We start from the raw sequence: 8381 nt of genomic DNA on the forward strand, positions 1-8381 counted from the left end.
AAATATATGACATCAGTGTTAGACATGATAATGCTATTCAGTCAGCATTGAATTTATTAATGGAACTCATTCTCTTATCTTTGTGGTAATACAAATGTCTGAAAGTAAAGCTTTTGGGAAGAATGACAGCTTTTGTTCATTAAATTCACAATGCAAACTTTTGCAACATTTATTTATAAGTTTTACTCTCATGTATGCTAAACGTTTTCTTTTTTAATGCTTTAATGTTAATGAAATTCTTTATTTATTCTTACTTTTATGACGTAAGAGATGCATGTAAGATATTAGACATCAATTAGAAGTTTAATTGTTTTGCACAAAAGTGAAGTTGGACAGATCTTATAGCTCCCCTCGCCATCAACAGTGAGTATCCCCCAGATTAATGTGCTTGGAGTGCCTAGTTCTCTTGTCACTGTGTAGAATGCTGAGGTTCTGAAACCATTACCATATATAAAATATAAATCGTTCTCTATTTATACCTAGGAAGATCATTATTGTACTCAAAATAACATCAAGTTCCTTTTCCTCTTGCTAATGACTTTTACAGAAATCTGCAAAAAAAAAAAAAAGAGCCAGATTTAGTAGCACAGTTGTTATTTTAAGAATCATATATTCATATATTAGGTAATGATCTTTCTTTGGTGTAAACAACTCTGTATAATAACTCAAATTTACAAATCTAGATGAGGCTACTGTCTCGTGATGCACTGTTTTATTTAACAAATTATAATGTTCAAGCTGATCAGTTACTCATATGTGTGTGTGTGTGTGTGTGTGTGTGTGTGTGTGTGTTTGTATATGTGCATGTGTGTATGTATAATTACTTAAGTGTAGTTACAGGATGCGAGCTATGCTCGTGGTGTCACATCTTTCCAGTACTCTTTGTCATATAATGCTTTAAAACTACTGATGATTTTGGCATCCACCACCTTCTCACTTAGCTTATTCCAACTTTTACCACTATTTGCAAAAGCTAACTTTCTAATTTTTTTGGCAGCATTGTTTAGTTTAAATCTTTGACCTCTTGTTCTTGAAGTTCTGGGTCTCAGGAATTCTTCCCTATCAATTTTATCAATTCTCATTGCTATTTTGTATGTAGTCATCATATTGCCTCTTTTTCTTCTATCTTCTAGTTTTGGCACGTTTAATGCTTCTAACCTCTTCTCGTAGCTCTTGTCTTTCAGTTCTGGGAGCCATTTAGTTGCATGCCATTGCACCTTTTCCAGTTTGTTGATGTGTTTCTTAAGATATGGGCACCATACAACCTTCCTTGTATTTAAAAGTAATTCTGAAGTTAAAAGTGTAGCATAGGATCCTGCCCAATGTTCTTTATGTTGTCCTTGGGTGATAGCTTTCTATCTAGAACCACCCTTAGATCTCTTTATCAGAATTCTTTAAAGATTTATCTCATAATTTATAGGTTGTGTAGGGTCTGTATTCTATTCCACATTCCATAACATGGCATTTATTTGCATTAAATTCCATTTGCGAAGTGGTGCTCCAAACACTTATTTTGTCAAGGTCTTCTTGAAGAGCATGACAATCATCTAATTTTCTTATCTTCCCTATTATCTTAGCATCATTAGCAAACATGTCCATATAAGTCTGTATTCCATCTGGTAGATCGTTTATGTAGACAATGATCATTACTGGGGCAAGAACTGAACCCTGTGGTACTCCACTCATAACATTTCTCCAGTCCGATACATTGCATCTGATTACTGCCCTCATTTTTCTGTCAGTTTGAAAAATGTTCAGCCATGTTAGAAGCCTACCAGTCACTCTTCCAATATGCTCTAGTTTCCAGAACAACCTCTTATGTGGAACTCTGTTGAAAGTCTTTTTTAGGTCCAGATAGATTGAGTCAACCCAACCATCTCTTTCCTGTAAAATCTCTGTGGCTCAATCATAGAAACTGAGTAAATTCATTTCATAGGATCTTCCAAATCAAAAACCATACGATCTGTCTGTTATTATATAGTTTTTCCTAGGTGTTTTGCCTATTTAGTTTTAATTATTTTTTTCCAATATTTTGATTATTACACTTGTCAATGATACAGGTCTATAACTGAGGGGGGCTGTCCTGCTGCCACTTTTTTAGATTGGAAACTGTTAGCTTTTTCCACACATCTACTAGGACTCCTGTACACAGGAATGCCTGAAATATCAATTGAAGTGGAATTCTCAGGTGCAGGTTCTCTGAAGATTTAATTTCGAACTTTGATAACCACCAAAGTGGTGGTTACACTTTTGAACTTTTTGTTTAATGTTTCACACATTTTCTTTTCATTTTCCATGAATCTGTTTCCCATTTTCAACCTCTGAATAATATCCTTTACCTGCAATTTGATGTTGATGAATTTATAAAATAGGCCTGGTTCTGTTTTATATTTGTCCACTATTCCTTTCTCAAAATTTCTTTCTGCTTCTCTCCTCGCTGCCGTGTAGTTGTTTCTCGCATCTTGTATTGCTGGTATGTTTGACCTCTTCCTCCATTGATTCCATTTTTGTCTTTTTTGGTCTCTGGCCCTCTCACAATTTCTGTTAAACCAATCCTGTTTCCTAGTTCTGCATCTGTGCTTTAGTATAAATTTGTTTGTGCTTTTATCATATATTTCACAAAACTTGACATACATCTCATTTACTTCCTTGCCTAACAGCAAGTCTTTCCAGTCAAATTCCATAAAGAAATTTCTAAGTTCCCCATAATGTCCTCTCCTGAAATCAGGTTTTTCAACTGTTTCAACTTTCTTAGTTTCTTCCAGATAATAATGCATTGCATACTTTATTCCCAAAAGACATGGTCACTTTTACCCAAGGGAGGAAGGTACTGAATGTCAAATATCTCTTCCTCTTTCCTGGTTAATATCAAATCAAGCATGGAGGAAACATCCCCTTCCCTCATCCTTGTAGCTTGTTTGACGTGTTGATACATGAATGTTTCCAGGATGTGGTTTATAAATCTCCAGGTCCAAAAGTCCTCTGTTCTAGCTTCATATGTCTCCTAGTCTATGGATTTCAAGTTGAAGTTGTTGACTACGAACAGTCGTGATCTATCTTTATCCTCTCTCGCTATAATTTCTCTCATTATTGTTATAAGACCCCTCTCATTAATTTTCCAGATCTTCCTTTGTCCATGTGTTGCATGGTGGTGGACTATTTGCTTTTATGATTATTAGTTTATCATCCTGATTGTAGGTCTTTAGTGCTATTATGTCAACTTCTCGTGGATTGGCAATCATTATTTCGTTTAGCTTTAGGTGTTCTCTTACCATCACAGCAACACAACTGCCTTTCCTAATTTTTCTGTCCCGTCTCCAAACTGAGTAGCTCCTTGGGAATATGACCTCATTTAAAATGTTATCTTCAAGTTTAGTCTCTGTGAGTGCAACAGTGTCTGGCTTCTGCACCTGTATTACACTACTTAACTCCAGTATCTTTGATCTCACTTCATCTATGTTGGTGTATACACTTTTCAGGAACATGTTCCCTCTCTCCTTATTCTTCACTCCCCCTTTCTCTAGTGATTTTGTTGGGTTGCCTTTTTGTACCATTTCACTGGCTTGCATAACCCTATCACTTTGTAGAAAAAAGAATTGATTTCTTCTTCATTCCTGCTCTCATTTAGAAGTTTTGCCTACCCCTATCACCTTGTAGAAAAAGTAATTGATTTCTTCTTCGTTCCTGCTCTCATTTAGACATTTTGCCTCTACGAGGTTCAGTTTCAGCTTCTCTCTGTCTTCTTTTGAAAGATTTCATCTTAATGACCATACTTCCCTTTCTCATTACTTTGTAATTTCCTAACATTCCTTATTACTTCTTCCATCTGTTTAACACCATTTAGGGTGTTCGTCAAGGGTCGATCTTTCCTGTTTTCGTACCTGCCAATTCTCCTGTAGTTGCAGACATTCTCTTTAGATGTAAGACCTTCCTCTAGCACAACAATTTTATCAACTACTTTCACTTTTTCTATGGCTCTTTCTGACCTAGATGTTATCTCCTTTTCTTTGCAACCAAAAATTACTAGGGACTTACTTCGATTGACTGTGTTTTGCACCAATTGTGGGTTTGATGCCTGTTCCTTTCTGAGTTCCAGTCTAATGTTTGTTTTATCCGGGTTGCTGCAATGTTTGGCTTCCTCTCCTGCTTCTTCTATTTTTTCCTTCTCCTTGGCCACTTGTGCATAGGTGAGTTGCATATCCTTCTTGCATTGTTATATTTCTTGTGTAACTTCCTCCATCTGTACTGACAAAAGCTGTTTTTCCTGTTGGATTTCCTAACCTAACCTATTGTAGCCATTTATGTTTAGATTTGCTTTAACTTCTTCTAAACCTATTTTCAAGACTTAATTTTCCTCTTCCATGGCTTTGCATTTAGCTCCCACTGATTCTTGTCCTTGCATAATTCTGTCACTAACCCTTCAAGATCTTATACTTTGCTACTGAAGTGGTCATTACTTTCTCTCAATTTACTGATTTATTTCTGCATGATAGTTCACAATAATGTCTAATTTTGCCAACTTCTTGTGTAGGCTTTTTATATTAATACTTTTCCTTGTTGAATCCACCAAAATCTAGCTCTGTTTTGTTTTTCTTTTTGTCAGTGGCCATCTTGAATTTCGTAGTCTGCACTGTTTTCAAAATTGGCAACATTTCATCCAATTATTTCACTTCCCCTTGCACATTCATACAAGGGGAAGTCAATTTTTCTAATACACTTTTCAAAAGGGGAAGTCTATTTTTCAAATACACTACTCCTTTATGTTTCTTGGACAACCACTGACAGTCATCAACCTGTTCTATAATAGTTAGGAATTTGAAATATCCTGGAGCTCCTCTGATGCTCAGGGGTGATTCAGGGGTGGTCTCACACATCCACCTCCTCACCTCCTTACAGGAGTGGCCTCCTCACATGCAGATGTGTATGTGTGTGGTATGTGTGCGTGTGTGTGTTTTGTAAACACAGTGGCTCACCCAACATTATAAGAGAATCACTGAAAGCAAGCGACATACCAGAATGTACAGGAAGGAGGCACTGACCTACAGACTGGTGTAACCTAAGTTGAACAGTATACCATACTAGGTGATGAAGATGGTGAGAAAAACACTAATAGCACATCTAAAGAGAAGGGACTTTGCTACACACATACCACCAACACTGGTTCAGGGATGGTTAATCTTACCTCATAGGTTTAATAGAATTCTTTGACCAGGCAACAAAAATTAAACAAGAAAGAGAAGGGTATCTTGAGGTTATCTTGAGATGATTTCTGGGCTTAGCGTCCCCGCGGCCCAGTCTTCAACCAGGCCTCCTTTTTGTTACACCCCTTCCCCAGGAAGCAGCCCGTAGCAGCTGTCTAACTCCCAGGTACCTATTTACTGCTAGGTAACAGGGGCATCAATGTGAAAGAAATATTTTGCCCTTTGTCTCCGCCTCCACTGGGAATCGAACCCGGAACCTCGGATTACGAATCTGAAACGCTGTCCACCCAGCTGTCAGGCACCCTGACAAAAAAGGGTAGGCAGACAGTATATTTCTGGGGGGAGCTCCTGAGGCTCCCGGAGCTTACTAGGCTGATATGCTAATGTCAGACTTTGGCATCAGTCATGTGTATGGAGTTCTGTGGGCCTACCAGGGACTACGAGCCAGAACCTGGCCCCCTCAGAGAGGCAAGGGGAGCAATGGCCTATAGAAACCCCTGTGTGGTTGGAAGCATTCTATGTCTGCCATCGACCGGGTTAGCAGCGCTGGTGGAGCCGCTTCAGCTTGCTTTCGGTATTGATGTTACGTCTGTGCCGTTTCGCAAGCTGTCTCGTGCATTGTTTATCCTCCAGCCTGCTCGTGCGCCACCTGAGCTGTCCTGGTCGTTGGGCAGGGTCAGGTTTTCCCCAGAAAACCAGCATTGAATGTAATGAAATGCCATTTTCTGGGTGAGATCCGGAGGCTCCCTAGCATCCCTCCCTCCCTCCGGTCGGCGGTTTTTCGCGTATTTTGACATCCAGCCTCAGAACTGAAGGGTGAATAGCCGGCATGAGGGATCTGGGGCTCCCCCTCTCCCCTCCCGGGGAGGGGGAAGCTGCTCGGACAGTGGCGCGGTGACGTGTGACATCATGCTCGTTTGTTCGTTTCTTTTAGAGGAGTTCTATTCACTTGTTCAGCTCTTGGTAGCAATTTTTTCACCAGAATAGGGGTTTGTTTTGGGATGCTTACCTTTCTGGGTGCCTGACTCGGTTGATGGTAGACATAGAATGCTTCGAACCACACGGTGGTTTCTATAGGCCATTGCTCCCCATGCCTCTCTGAGGGGGCCAGGTTCTGGCTTGTGGCCCCCAGTAGGCCCACAGAGCTCCATACACATGACTGATGCCAAAGTCTGACATTAGCATATCAGTCTAGTAAGCTCCAGGGAGCCTCCGGGTCTCACCCAGAAAATGGTGTTTCATTACATTCAACGCTGGTTTTTTGGACTGCTAGGAAACCTTTGACACAGTACCCGATATGACACTGATGTGTAAGTTGAAGAAGCAGGCAGGAGTAACAAGTAAGGTGCTCCAGTTGATAAGGGAGTATTGGTACCTAATCAACAGAAAGTAACTAGTTACTGTGAGGGGTCAAATCTCAGATTGGAGAGAAGTCACCAGTGGAGTCTTACAGGGTTCAGTACTTGGACCTATCTTGTTTTTGATATATTTAAACAATATCCCTGATTGTGTAGACTCATTTCTCTCATTGTTTCCTGATGATTTCAAAATTATGAGAAGGATTAAGACAGAGACATATGCTAAATTGGCCAACATAAAAACTGCCTTTAGAAATTTGTGTTAGAAATCATTCAGAACCTTGTACATACTTTCACATATATCAAGGCCAGTCCTGGAGGGAAGCCAATTCCTCCCCACATAGTGTCCATATCTAGTCAAACACAAGATGAAGTTAAAGATAGTTCAAGGTATGCTACCAGACTAGTCCCAGGCCTGAAAGGTATGAGTTATGAAGAAAGGCTACAGGAATTAAATATCACATCATAGGAGGACAGAAGAGTTATGGGTGATATGATTACCACCTACAAAATTCTCAAAGAAATTGACATGGAAGATAAAGACAGATTATTTATCACAGGCGGTACATGAACAAGGAAGGGGGGGGGGGACTGTTGGAAATTTAGTACCCAAATGAGCTAGTGTCATTAGAAATAATTTTTTCAGTGTTAGAGCAGTGATCAAATGGAATACACTAAGAAATGATGTGATGGCGGCAGACACCATACACAGTTTCAAATGTAGATACTGTATAATAGAGCCTAAATAAGCTCTGGAACCTGTTCAACAGTTGATTTGCAGTTGAAAGGCAGGATGAAAAATCCGAAGCTCAACCCTCACAAGCCTCAGAATTTGAAAAGGAAGATCTAGTGGGCAGATTTGGTTTACTATTTAGAAGAATTTATTTCATACTGTGTACAGATTTTAAAGAATGCTTTGCATACATATAGTGACTGTACCAAAAGAAACATATGAACAAAACAGAAAAAGACCAAAAGCCTGAAGTAAAATGGGATCATAATGAGAGAAATAAGCCTCTGGATCATGCCCAGTTTGGAAGACTTGAAAAAAGAACCAAATGGAAGTTTATAAAAGATGTATATGAAAACACATAGTACCTGAAACTAATAGTAGCATTGAAACACATAGTACCTGAAACTAATAGTAGCAATGAAACACACAGTACCAGAAACTAATACAAAATTTTTTAAGAAAAACATTAAAAGAAATAATATACGATACGATTATTAACACTAAGTACCTTTTTAACAATAGAGTTATGGATGATTGGAGTAAACTCAAGGAGGAAGTGTGTTAAAACCACTAAAGTTTACAATTATTTATGACTGAATATACACAGAAAATGGGACAATACTAGCATAACTATCTATAGCCACAAATAGGTAATAAAAAACATATGCTGCGTACAATATATACGAGTAACTGGTCAACTTTGAACATTTTCTTATATATACAAATACTGTACTCTATTGTACAAAGCTTACAGTATAAAAATATTCTTACAGTCAAAAGTTTTTCATGATAAAAATATACCAGTAAACAATAAGCTTTATGCTTTCATCATTTGTACATGGCCATTCAGAGGCTTAAATACAGTTAAAGTCTGATTATCTGACCTTTAGGAAAGCAACCTTTCTAGGTATCTGAATTTTTTCATAAAAGCTTAAATCAATTAATTTTTGACTATCTGACCTTTATAGTTTGTGAATCATTAACTGCAGTTCTGTACTCACTGTCTGTATGATCAGTTTGTTGATATGTTGTAATCACTTGTGTTATAACTTTGACTTTTTCAATTAGTTATCAATTAATATTAATAGT

At 38.2% G+C, this 8381-nt stretch overlaps 1 protein-coding gene across 1 annotated transcript in view; it reads left to right on the top strand.

Moving 5' to 3' along the window:
* The window catches only part of Dscam1 (Down syndrome cell adhesion molecule 1), a 659150-nt gene that overhangs the window by 200374 nt on the left and 450395 nt on the right, over positions 1 to 8381 (top strand). The window lies entirely within an intron of this gene.

This window comes from Procambarus clarkii, chromosome 9 (genome assembly GCF_040958095.1).
Source record: "Procambarus clarkii isolate CNS0578487 chromosome 9, FALCON_Pclarkii_2.0, whole genome shotgun sequence".
NCBI classification, from domain to species: Eukaryota; Metazoa; Arthropoda; class Malacostraca; order Decapoda; family Cambaridae; genus Procambarus; species Procambarus clarkii.